At 35.2% G+C, this 13743-nt stretch overlaps 1 protein-coding gene across 3 annotated transcripts in view; it reads right to left on the bottom strand.

The window, feature by feature from the left end:
* Positions 1 to 13743, bottom strand: part of LOC143249009 (CD109 antigen-like) — a 147508-nt gene that overhangs the window by 89652 nt on the left and 44113 nt on the right. For all 3 annotated transcript variants that reach the window (XM_076498168.1, XM_076498179.1, XM_076498190.1), the window contains exon 3: positions 4491 to 4666. The gene's annotated coding sequence lies outside the window, so the exon portion shown is untranslated. The remainder of the gene's footprint in view (positions 1 to 4490; positions 4667 to 13743) is intronic.

The following is a 13743-nucleotide window of genomic DNA, read 5'->3' as shown; positions in this document are numbered from 1 at the left end:
TCTACAACACTTGTCGATTTGTATAAAATAACCCTTTCTTCAAACAACTATATTCCTTCCTCTGGACCATTTTTATTGCAAAGAATGAGTTTTGAACAAACGTGATTAATTCCGAAAGTAACATAAAACATTTCAAATTCTAACAAGAATGATGATATTGCAAGTTTCAGTCCTTCTTACTTTAATGTCTAAGATACAGAAAACAGACAAACATTTTCAACAGACTCTTTACGTGATGAATTTACTACTTTTAATATTTTCTGACAGACAGTATTTCAGTCCCTTTGAATCTTCTAGATTGAATAACAGTGTCTCAAGGAAGACATTCCTGTCAGAGCTACACCAGTGAAGGGAAAGCTAGCAGTGAAGTGTGTGAAAAGAAAAATGTCCATCTTATGATTTTCTTTTTCATATTTTTGCAAAATTCCCTTGCACTGCGTTACGGACTGCAGAGTAGAGAAATATGTGTTTGTGTATTTTCTTATCTTAAGCACCTGTCAGTTACCCAATTTTCTCATTTAAATACGAGTTATAAATGATTTTTGCATCCCAAAATTCCATATATGGATATGCTAGATGTGCAAATACTTAATGAATATATTTAATACCACTGTAATTCTACATGCATGCTTCATTAAACAAGTTATTAATGTAAATAAGTTGTCACTAATCTGTACTGTTAACTTGTAGCTGTGTAAATAACTGGTCATCAAACTATATATCGTTAGTTTGTATTAGTAAAGATAACTGATCACTAAACTATGTTGTTAACTTGCATCAGTGTATTCGATTCCTTTCGGTGGGCTCAACAGATAGCTCGATGTAGCTTTGCTATTTGAAGAAAAAACACGCATACACGCATCAGTGTAAATACCTGGTTACCTACCATACCGTTAACTTGTAACAATGTAAATAATTGGTTACTGGACTACACCGTTAATTTGTATCAATATAAATATATGGTCTCTAAACTGTACTGTTGATTTGTATCAATTTAAATGAGTATATATTCTGAAAAATCTTTAAAATGTTAAGTTCACAGTAAAAACATTTCCAAAAAAACAGGGAAAATTCCCTACTGTGCTATATGTTATGAAATATCAAATTTACATATCTTGAACTTACACCAAATGAGATGGCAAAACACAACATGAACCATAGATATATTTCTTTAAGACTATGTTCAATAACACTATGTGACAAAATTTTTACTTTTTCTTGTTCCTGGGCAGAAAGTGTTATTTCCCAATTGCTTATGCCTAAAGTAAATGGAAAAGACCTATTTTTCTTCAAACTTTGCTTTTGTGACCTGAGAGCGTTTCACGAAAACATGATGGGAGACTATATCTGGGGGCTGATACGTGAAAGTGATTTACATTAGTTGCAAATCTTGAAAAACTACTCACATCTAAACATTTTTGTTCATTTTTATATAACTTTAGTATAAATACATGTAAATCTTGATTCATACAAAATACATCATGAACAAAATGCACTATGGAACAAAATGATTCGAGATGTTTGCAGATATTGCTTTGTCTTGAACGCACTGAGAGCTCTCTAGTGATGGTGTCACAACATACATTTGACTTTAAGCTTTGATTGTGTTTTCGTGTTGAAATTAAAGAATATTTCACTGTGAGTCAGCTTATGTTCAGATTCATTCGAGGTTAAAAGAACTCGGGTTTTCTTCTTGCAAACGTTTTTTTTTTTTTGTTTGTTTGGTTTGTTTGTAATTTCGTCCAAAGTCCCACGAGGACTACATGTACTAGCCATCCCTAATGTAGCAGTGATAAACTACATGGAGGGCAGTTAGTCAACACCACCCACCGCCAACTCCATTTACCGACGAATAGTGGGATTCTCCGATAGATCATAATGCCTACAGGGCTGAAAGAACGAGCATGTTTGGCGTGACTGGGCTCGAGCCCGTGGTCTGCAAGTTTCAGGTCGAGTGCCTTAATCTACGGAAAAGTCAGTGAAAGCGGGAACACCATACTGTCAATATATTTGGTTTTTAACTCTGATTTTAGATCTACTGTTCACTGGATTAAACAATTTAATAATAAAACATTGTACCCTCTTTTCCCGATAGTTTATAGGTAAACGATTAACACCACTTCAACAGTCAGGAATGTTAATGAACTGATAAACGTTGTTGCTAAGAGCTGGCTTATTTTGTAATTTTGCGCAAATAAAACAACAACAATTCGATAACGTTGCTCAATTCGTTGTATCAGGGTATTTGTTGATGAAGTTTTGATTCTTTTAATACAAAAGTTCGGAATTATTTGAAGGGTGGATTAGTTGGTATGTCCAAGATTCAAAATTAGATCTTCACTTATAATTGCATTAAACGTAATGCTTTTACAATCTAGTACCAAGCAATATGTATTACAACTGAAAATATATTGCAATAAGTTATCTGGAACACTAACACGATGGAATAACAAAAATTGCTTATTGAATCGAATGAATTAGTTTTAAAACATGTTAATTATTTGATTTATGTAATATTATTTTTTTATACAAAAAGATTGTTTGTTTGTTTGTTTTTGAATTTCGCGCAAAACTACTCGAGGGCTATCTGCGCTAGCCGTCCCTACTTTAGCAGTGTAAGACTAGAGGTAAGGCAGCTAGTCATCACCACCCACCAACAACTCTTGGGCTACTCTTTTACCAACGAATAGTGGGGTTGATCGTCACATTATGACGCCCTCACGGCTGAAAAGGCAAGCATGTTTGGTGTAACGGGGATGCGAACCCCCGACCCTCAAACTACAAGTCGCACGCCTTAATCCACTTGGGCATGCCGGGACACTATACAAAAAGAAGAACTGCTGTAGGCAGAAGAATGACGCCTACTTACACGAGTAGCACAAAAGTTATTTTATGAAAGTTTATTGAAAAATAAATATGTTTTATTAGAGGTTATTTTAAATTTTATGTACTTTTGGGTAATTTACTTTTTACTATTTTAAATTGTAAATTTTTATAATTTAATTTTTCTAAGAATTAATTATTATGAATTTTACTTTTATTTCCTATTATGACCTGTGACCTTTCAACTTCGGCCCGTAAGTCACTTCTGCGGCCAACGAAAGTCAATTAATTATACGGTGAAACAGTGTGAAAAGAAGTAAACCATGTATTAAGTATTAAAGCTTACACAGAATATTGGTTGAGGTGATAATGGATACCACAATAACTTGTTATGTCATAGATACGTTGTGTGAACGTTAAGATATTTATGTTGTTTATCATAACGTCCATCCCAAATTTTTTAAAGTTCATAACCTGAACAAAGGACGGGTACATCACCTTGTATGTTAAGCTTCACCAACCCAAGAATCAAATACAAATAGTAACTATTTCAGCACTATCCTCTCTTCTCCATTTTTTTTACACATTCCAAGCACAAGATGTTTATTTTCATAAAACAAAATATACATTTATTTTGCATTGGCAGAAGTATTACGTAAGAGAAAAAAAACGCATTTTTACGACGACCGTTTGTTTTCATCGTCTTTTTCTCTTGTTTACTGTTTCAAGTATCACAAGGTAGTAGTCGTGTTCACTCACGCTGCACTTCATTATAAGTCGAAGGTCAACAATTTCGCGGAGAGGGAAATACTCGGAAATTGCTGCCTAAATGTTTGTCTTGAGTCAATTTTTACTTAACAACTAGGTTTTCTAGGAAACGTAAAAAAAGAAAACAACAACACTTGAAACTTGTAGGTCGTGTAAATTAAATATACACACTTTAGTATTTTTATGACGAAACAAACCTGATATTACAAAACCATTACTAAAGTTAGATTTGTTTGTTGTGAATTTCGCATAGAGCTATACGAAGACCATTTGCACTCGCCGACCATAAAATAGCAGTGTAAGACTAGAGAGAAGCAGATAGTAATCACCACCCACCGCCAACTCTTGGGCTACTCTTTTACCAACGAATAGTGGGATTGACCGTCACATTATAACGCCCCCACCGCTGAAAGGGTGAGCATGTTTGGTTCGACGGGAATACAAACCCGCGACCCTCAGTTTACGAATCGAACGTCTTAACCCACCTGGCCATGCCGGGCCGTCTGACTTTGTAAGTTGAGTAGCAATAACGTCTAATATGCTGGTCAACTTATAGAACCATTTACCATCATTCGCTTCATAGTTGGTGACGTGCATGCATATTTTAAAGATTTTTTAAATGGGTTAGCTGAAGGACAAAACCATCATTTATTAATTATTATTATTTATATGATTACTGAAGGTTTTCAGAAGATAATCAGACAATTCAATGCGAGCTAGTAATCCCATTTTAAATGAATAAAAAATGCTTGAGTATTTACTATCATATAGTGTAACATATTAGCTAAATGACTAAACTCAAATCACGTGGCATAAATATTTAACCAAAGCTATAGTAAAAACAACAACAACTTAATTACATAACATTTTCCTAACTTAGAAAACAAAACATTCTATACCTTGAAATTTTTCAGGTTCGTTTTTATCTGTCTAGATTATAAATAACCTTGATCTACACCTTGAAGTTTTCTGGGTTCCTGTTTATCCGTCTATAAACCCAACAACGTTGACCTATTACTTGAAGTTTTCTCGGTCCCTGTTTATCCGCCTAAACAACTAGCAACGTTAAGTTATTCTGAAAAATAAAAAAAGTAGTGAAGAAAAAATGCAATATAAATTATTAATAAAAACAAGGGTTATGTTAAATAAAAAATGAAAAACAACATTGATGTCTGAGATAAAACAACCATGGTTAAATCTATGGAAAGGAATCTAAAAAATACTTCAGTTAATACTTTTCTTATTCGACAACGTTAAATAACAAATATTAATATACCTGACAAAACTGCTACCTGTGTTAGAAATTGAAATAAAATTACATTGACCATGTTCAAAATAGCTCACTTGAAAAAGCAAGCTTGGTGATAATAACCTGCTTTATTGTCTAGTCATAACATAAATATTCGACCTTAAACTCAGAGTTCATATGTGTGTGAACTTTGCACACTTTGCAACTCTTCTTCATCTTAATGGTTTTCTTCAAAATTAACTTATGATTTAAATCTTTAAATCCAAAATAATCTGTAAATCCGAATTAATAAACTTCCGCTTATTCGTTGTCTCGTTACTAAACAGTAAACGTGTGCAATAGAAACGTAGTCCGAATGTATTGTTTGTTTGTTTTGAATTTCGCGGAAAGCTACATGAAGGCTACCTGCACTAGCCGTCCTAATTTATTAGTGTAAGACTAGAGGGAAGACAGCTAGTCATCATCACCCACTAACTTTTGGACTACTCTTTTACCAACGAATAGTGGGATTAACCGTCAAATTATAACGCTCCCACGGCTGGCAGGGCGAACATGTTTGGTGTGATGGGGATTCAAACCTGCGACCCTTTGATTACGAGTCTAGTGTCTTAACCACCTGGACATGCCGTGCCCAATTCCAAATGTAATGTAATGAATATCGAGGAAGATTTATAATTAATAACGGAAACCATTCCTTGTTACTGAGACCCAGCATAGCCAGGTAGTTAAGGCACTCGGCTCGTAATCTGAGGGTCGCGGGTTCGAATTCCCATCATACCAAATATACTCGCCCTTTCAGCTGTGGAGGTGTTATAATGTGCCGGTCAATCCAGCTATTCGTTGGTAAAAAGCCCAAGAGTTAGCGGTGGGTGGTGATGACTAGCTGCCTTCTCTCTTGTCTTACACTGCTAAATTAGGGAAACAAGGCAACCAAATACCAACAGAAGGTTTGATCTGGAGAAGCTTGTTATGACGTTGCTCACTCCAAGTCTACTGTCTAAATGGCACGAAGCCGAGACTTTAAGAGAGGACATAATTCACCAGAGCAGAATGACTTAGTTGTAGTGTCAGCGAGCTCGTTCCGGCAAATACTGACATCACTAGATTTCCATATAATAACTGTACATTGATGGAAGATGAATAAAAATGAGCCAGTTGTTTTGAATATCAACGATAACAGGGTGAGAACTAACGGTATGCACCATCTTCAGGTGACTCGAGGAAAAGATGGTAATCAGCCATGGTGGAATGAGCTGATCATTGGAGATAGCAACATCATTCAATGACTCACCCTATTCAGCCAGTGGCGCCTGGATACGAATGCCAAAAAAGTTGTAGACCGTCTATTCTGAAAAGGCACGGCCCACCGAAGAAGACATAACCCCAGATGGGATGCCGTAATAAAGATCGAAACTTGATTGCATACTGTAGAAAAACGTACAAAAGGTGGTGGTGAAGAGGAGTTTCATGTGTACAAACTCTGGAATGGAGAAGTGCAGAGCTGAAGCTCCAGATGATGAAGGGGGTTCAACATCTTTAAGGTCGAGTACCATAGATCAGAGACCAATATTCTAGTTTGAATCGAATGAGAGCATGATATATCTTTAGCACAGAACATCTCCCCAAGACGACACAGAGGATGTTTAGTGCCCTAGTATACTTGACACGTAACAGTTTTATTTGAGGAATGAAAATTAGGTTACAGTGAAAGATAAGCCCCAATAACTTTGCTTCAGGGACAACTGGAAGGAAAGTAACACTGAGATGGAGCTGGGGATCAGAGTGAATATCCCGTTTGTGGCACAAATGCATGCAACTGGTTTTGGAAAAGGAAAATATAAAACAGTTTCCTGTGGTCCACTTCAAAAAGCGATTGAAGACAGTCTGGAGTTGCCGTTAAAAAAAACCTCACTTTTGACGACCAACAAGAGATGTGGAAGTCTTCAACAGAGAGCTCATTAACAACAGTAGGAGGAAGTCGTGTCGTGATAGCATTAATTTCGATATTCAAAAGTGTGACACTCAAGACATAGCCCTGTGTAAAAGAACGAGAAAGAGTCGAACTCAGAATCGCCTGTTCAGTAAAAAGTTCTGAATAAAAATGGGTAAACGACCACGCAACTCATACAAGTGGAGGTCCCTCAAAATGCCGTACCTCCACGTAGTGTCTTAAGCCTTCTTAAGGTAAGAAAATACGTAATTTCAAGTCGAATAAGGTGGTCCATAGTGAAGCGCTGTCGACAGAATCTACACTGGGTGGATAAGAAGAGGTTGTTTAATTCCAGGAACTAAACAACTCGAGCATTAACCATCCTCTCCAAGACCTTACAGAGACAACTAGCTAAAGCAGTTGGACAATAATTAAAAGGAATACTGGGATTCTTCCCTGTTTTAGAAAAAGGGAGGATAACAGCATCAGGAAAAACCCTCTCCTGTCAGATCCAGCTAAAAACAATCAGAAGAATAGCAAGAAGGGCAGGAGAAAGATGGCGTAGCATCTCATAGTGAATGTCATCAAGTCTGACCAATGTACTGCCACACCTGTGGAGAGCACGTTTGATTTCTGTCAGTGTTAAAAGGCAGTTATAATCGTAAAGGCTATCGCTCTGTCCAAGACTTGATGGCCAAGTAGGCGGGGAAAAAAACAGAAGTGCTGGATGGACGAGAAAAGCTCTCACCGAGGGTATGGGTAATACTCTATACAAAAATACGGTATTGGTTACTACAGCTGTTTATTATACGGTATTGGTTACTACAGCTGTTTATTTGAAGTTAAGCATAAAGCTATACAATGAGCTGTCTGTGCTCTGCCAACCTCGGGTATCGAAACCCGGTTTCCAGTAGTACAAGTCCACAGATATACTGCTGTGCCACTGTAAGCTATTACAGTTCTATCCAGAGATTTAAGTAATTGTCTTTTTTTTCCCAAAGTACATACAGATGAGTTAATTCAGTTACTTTAGAACACTCTGCAAGAAAAACAAACAAAAACTGTAGTACTCACTTTAAACTCAACATTATGTGGCTAAACTCACAATTACGCAGTTTAACTTCACTTTTTCACTTTCACTTTTACTAACTAAACTTACTTACACTAACTTAGTCACCTAATTATAAATTGCCTTACTGAGGCTTAGAACTATCTACAAACCAAGAGACCTTGTGATGTAAAAATACCTACTTCAAGCAATGATAAAAATTAAGAATATTCCAGTAACATAACGTCAACTCACATTAACTGAACTATGCAACAAATGATTGGTAAACAGTTACCTAAGTAAACCTTTCATAACTATTGCTTCCAAAAATACTAAATTTAACACTAGCTCTTTATAACTATTCTAACTCATAACTCTCATGCTAACTGTGTATCTAAAATAAAAGCAGTTCACTAGAGTGCACAGCACTTCAGATTTTGTTTATGTTAGTTGTAATAGTATTTGTCTTACGTCATACTGGAATAATATGTTAAGTTACTGTGGCCCAAGATTTTAGGTTGGGAACATAACACCTATTTTTTACCTTCAAAATAATGCAAGAAACATTTTGGATCTATGATTTTCGTTATACGTTATTTTCTCTAACAATGTATCCCTTTCGTAAATCGAAACACACCTGTAAAAAACTGGTTTGCAGTGTTTGTTTTTATATGAGAATGAGACAAGAGAAAAGCACACATAATAAGAAAGAAAGCGTTAGAAAAGAGTGTACGACTTCTTTTTTTTCATCCAATTAATTATCTTCAGGAAGTTGAGCTATGTACGTAAAACTTAATCAATACAGAAAGTGTTGCCTTGCTCTTAAAAATAACCTGACACTGATTAGATACTGGGATAACACCTTCCTGGCAAGCATCTCACTCGCTCTACCGGAAGCGGAATAACACGGCCTCAGCCAAATGATGACGCAAAGGTCGTCCGATCAAAATATAAAGTGATGAAAAATGAGAGTATACCAGAATCAGAAACGTTCACCTGTCACGAGCACACATTCACACATATATTTACGTAGGCCTTTTAGTATATGAACTCTTAATTAGCTGACCGCAAGGGAGTAATTGCGGTTACGTAAGTTATGATTTATCAAATAATTTGTATTTTTCAATTTGTTGAAACTTAGTAATTAACCTACGAAAAAGTTGATAATAAGATTCCGGTGTGATATTCCTCACCGCCAGGAGAAGGTGAAAATATGAGGTTTATGTTCTGGTGATGCAAGTGCACATTATTAAACAGTACAATTCTTCCATTTACAAACTTGTGAACCTTTTATTTCAGAAACAAAAAATATTAACTGTTTCAATGACACCAGGTGGGGCAGCGACAAGGTAAAAACCTTAAATACTAAAATCCTAAATTTTATTCCCCGCAGTAAACAAAGACAAATAGTCATTAGTGTAGTTTTGCGCTAATATAACACTTTAATAATTTATTTTCATGCAGAAATGATAGGTGGCGTCAAATGTAACCTTACAATTTAACCACTAATTTCATAAATTGCACATAACACTCTGATGTATTATTATCACGTCAGCATATTATGCTTACATTTTGTATAGATTTTAATATTCACGTAGATTTATTCTACCTACATATTTGTATTGAAAACCTGCACGAAGATTTAATGCATTATGATTTTACGGTTTATTATAGCATGTAAATTTACTGTACAAATCAGCACAGAGGTTAAATCTATAAGAGTTGTTGGTACGACAAACTGACGCGTAGTACAAGCACTTAAGTATTGTAAATCTATGTTTGGTTTAAAATAAACATGTCACATGCAGTATACTGTCGTGTATTTATACAAGCTACAAACGTGACAACATCAGTTGTAAGAATGCGAACTATCTGCACCAAAAGCCACTAATGAAGTAATTTAACACAAGCCGTCATAAACGTATTCAAATCATGCAATATACAAACAAAACACACACAAAATATACCCGTTGCACAACACTCCCATTCATGACTGATTATATTGAAATATGCAGAAGTGCACTACAGTTATACCAGATTATTTAAATGTTTACATTTTGAAGTTAATTGTATTACCTAATTTAACACGTCCACAACTAGTCTATGATATCGAATAACTGGTGAGTCAGCTTGGGACGTGAATTTAATCACCCAGGTTTTACCCTTTTAATGAGTTTCTCGCACGACAGTTTTCACCTGAGATTTGGAAATGAATTGTAAAGAATAAAAAAGGTGATTTTTTATGCTATTCACGCGGTTATTTTCGTCCAAGCTTATGCATTAATGACTGGTTATATTACGTTATACAGAGAGTTACTTCATTTATTTTGAAACCTTTGATTACTCAGGTCAATGCAGTGATATCACACATAATTAACAACAAAGTATTTACTTTCTAGAACTATTTCTTTTACCTCATGCCATAAGAACGAATAAGAATAGATACTCTTTGGTTAATTAACATTATAAATGAGGATTAAATGAACGGTTCTGTTGTTTCCTATAGATCGTGACACTTCACTTCTCAGTCCATGCCGGGTGACAAATGTTCTTTGGTACAAAGAAAATCCCGTCTTTTGAACTAAATTATTTCTTTCCTCGACACGCATGCTTGCTCTAAATCACTCTGAAATTGGATTTTAGATTCTTAGCTAATTTTCGTAAGATGGCTGCATAAAAAACAAAATAGAGTTCCCTTTGAAACAGGGAAAAACTACATCACTGATGTTCAGGGATAGATGAGCTATATCATAAATCATTTGTTTTATGTCTGTAGCTGTTTTCCTTGAAATGCCGAAAACACTCTATGTCATATGTATCGTTTGTGTATATATATATTAGGTTGAGGAATAATTCGTGAGCGTTTTTAAATAATTTCATTCAAGCATTACATGCAAGACTATACAATACTTCAATGCATGAACACATTACACCCAAAACATTTATTATGATACTTTATTTCATGTAATACCTAGGTATATAGTATGCATTGTTTTAAACGAAATTGCAAGAAATTAAATGCGAAAAGCAGATGGTGTCGAAAATGCTCGATTTTGTCCACTTGACATTCCATTTAATGAGCTGAAAATGAAAGCAAAAATTAAAGACATATGAAAATCAAACACACCATCTATTAGAGCAAAAAATTATCTATCAAATGACATGAAATATTTTGCGAAAGCGTTTCATTTATGAATATATTTTTTTAACTTGAAAAAACGCTCACGAATTATTCCTCAACCCAATATATATATATATCGATATATCTGCGAATAGTTATATATATTAATCTTGTTTTGTTTGTTTTGGAATTTCGCACAAAGCTACTCGAGCACGAACCCGCGACCCTCAGATTACGAAGTGCACGCCTTAACGCGCTAGGCCATGCCAGGCCCTTATATATATTAATCCTATAGACATATTGTTCTTTATCACACGTATTTATCAGTTAAGACACGTGAAACAAGTAGATTTACGATATATTTTTTCTTATCTGTTCTTTAACAGTTGAAAGGCTTTGATAAAGTAGAAAAAAGACAATACGCTGATATAATAAACAGACAGATATATAAAATAGGAAAATAACACAATGAGTTAGGCAAACAGAAATATTGGAGAGAAAGTCAATAGGTGGATTGGATGGAACAATCTTAATTAAACTGATAAAAAATAAGTAATACCTAAAGAAGAGCATTGCCCAAAACGTTGTACCGACAGTAGTATATATATATATTTACGTGGTTAACTTCTTGGTTGTTTGAATAACCACTACGTGTAATTTCCTACACAGTTTTATACCGACTTCACTATATAGGTACTCAAACAAGTTTCTCTACATTTAGATGTCACCACGTTAAAGTTTAGTTTGCAGTTAAACTACGAACCAAGAGGAGAGACTATAATTTAAAATAAACAGTGGCCTGGGCGATAAAGTTTGAAGACAGCTTGAACGACTAACAAAGTCCTCATTGCTCATTCAAGCCGCTTTCGGACGTTATTGTCTCAAAGTGGGTTCCTAGTCATCAAATATGATTTTAGCATTCTGAATTAGTACATTTTCACCGTTAAAGTTCGGATAGAGACTCAAATTTCGTCTGAATAATAAGCACAGCAGATTGTTTCTATTACCGCCTTCTAACATAATAATGTTCTAGAGTGTTTAAACACGTTTTAGTGAACTAAAGTTGTCACCAGTGTCAATAATAAACATATACGATGATTTAGTAATGGTTTACTGTAAAAAAATGAAATAAAAAATTTGTTCTGTATGCGTACACCAAGTATTTTTGTTTATTGTTTCCTTATGCGTACGTTAAATGTTTTTATCTATTGATTATATACCAAACGTTTTTGTTTATTGATTCTGTATACGAACACCAAGTGTTTTTGTCTATTGGTTCGGTATACGTTTGGTTTGAATTTCGAGGAAAGCTACACAAGGGCTATCTGCGCTAACCGTCCCTAATTTAGCAGTGCAAGGCTAAAGGGTAGGCAACTAGTTATCACCACCCACCGCCAACTCTGGGGCTACTCTTGTACCAACGAATAATGGGACTGATGATTACATTATGACACCCGCATGGTTGAGCGGATGAGTATGTTTGTTGTGACGGAGATTCGAACCCGCGACCCTCGGATTACGAGTCGAGTGCCTTAACCACCTGGCCATGCCGGCCTTTTGTATACTTACACCCACCGTTTTTGTCTATTGATTCTGTATACTCACCAAATATTTTTGCCTAGAAATATGTTGTGATATATCAATATATTAGACTTTGTTAAAAAGCATATTTGATCCAGATTAGATATGTATACAATCCTGGAGTCTTCTTCATCGGGATTCGGTCCTTGTTTTGGACAGATTCAGTGTTGGCCTCTTCCTTCCTATCAGGAATTGTTTGTTTATTTGTTGTTTTTTTTGCACTCTTACTGAATCTTAGGAAACTAAACTTTGTTAAGTTATGGCATTACTTACAGCGTGTTAAATTTAGTCCATTGTCCACAGTTTCAATCAACATATCCTTTTCGTGCCAAATGCAATTCATGGGGTAAGATTAACTCGTATGTATATTTTCACTAACTTTACCTATACATGGTCACACTCTTGGTCCGTGTTCACAGTTCAGTTTCACTTAGCAGTCATACACATACACATAATCCTATTTTTACATATAAAACCATTTAGAAATACCTACGTTAGTGTTTAGAATTCAGTTATCCTTGCGTTATTTGGTCTGTAAGTTTCTAATTTGTGATGTTTAGAGAGGAGAGATACTTAGGGCTTGGTTCATCATGTATTATGTAACTCTAGTTTGCTCATCGGTTTACTTTTGTTAATATTTCTTTTGTAGTATTAAAGCGAGTTATCTAGGGGTCCGATAATATTGGCATGTTTGAATAGTTGCGTAGAAATACTGAGTTTGTTAATCGTAGAACTCTTTACGCTTCCGTTAAAATAGGGTTTTGTTATTTGCTGTAGTTTGTTAATGTGTGTTTTTGATACACTGATCTGTGCTGTACATGCGTATTTCACGACTGACATTATGTATGTTGTGTCAATTTAAATATATTTTACGGTGAAGCCCCTTCTTTGTTGCCAGTCAGACTCTTTAGGTCACTCGTTCTTTTCCAAATGCTGGTTTGTATAGTATTAATGTGTAATAACCAGTTTAATTTCGAGTCAAATGTAGTCTACAAGAATATTGTTGATGTTGCTACCTGTAAGAGAGTCCAGTCTGGACATAATAATAGTATTAATTTGTTTGTTTTATACGATTTTGTTAATAACATCCCTTGTAGTTTCTATGCATTAGTTTTAATTCTCGTTTACTGCAGTACAATTCTATTTCGTTTAGTAGTGTTTGTATGTTGCTGTTGTTGGGTTTGGGACACTGTTCCAGGCTGCAAAATCATTTGGAAACTGTG

This window comes from Tachypleus tridentatus, chromosome 1, assembly GCF_004210375.1.
Source record: "Tachypleus tridentatus isolate NWPU-2018 chromosome 1, ASM421037v1, whole genome shotgun sequence".
NCBI lineage: Eukaryota > Metazoa > Arthropoda > Merostomata > Xiphosura > Limulidae > Tachypleus > Tachypleus tridentatus.
The sequence above is the reverse complement of the archived record's forward strand: the minus strand, read 5'-3'. Positions and strand labels throughout refer to the sequence as shown.